We start from the raw sequence: 223 nt of genomic DNA on the forward strand, positions 1-223 counted from the left end.
CTCCGCCCCTCCTCCCACCCCGCCTGCTCTGCGGCGGAGGCGGCGGCGGCGGCGGCGGTATTCTCTGCCTCTCCGCCACCTCCACCGCAGCCTCTCCCCCGGCCGGCGGCGTTGGCGGGGAGGGGGACAGTAGTGTAGACGCCCGCCCCTGCCTCAGCGAAGGTGAGTTCCCGCCCCGGCGGCGGGGGCGGCCCGGCCTTCAGCCTCCACCGCAGCCCGGCGA

At 78.0% G+C, this 223-nt stretch overlaps 1 protein-coding gene across 3 annotated transcripts in view; it reads left to right on the plus strand.

Moving 5' to 3' along the window:
- Positions 1 to 223, plus strand: part of Krcc1 (lysine-rich coiled-coil 1) — a 15,282-nt gene continuing 15,059 nt past the window's right edge. For all 3 annotated transcript variants that reach the window (XM_013035523.1, XM_013035522.1, XM_013035524.1), the window contains exon 1: positions 1 to 162. The gene's annotated coding sequence lies outside the window, so the exon portion shown is untranslated. The remainder of the gene's footprint in view (positions 163 to 223) is intronic.

Source organism: Dipodomys ordii, unplaced genomic scaffold (assembly GCF_000151885.1).
Source record: "Dipodomys ordii isolate 6190 unplaced genomic scaffold, Dord_2.0 Scaffold214, whole genome shotgun sequence".
NCBI lineage: Eukaryota > Metazoa > Chordata > Mammalia > Rodentia > Heteromyidae > Dipodomys > Dipodomys ordii.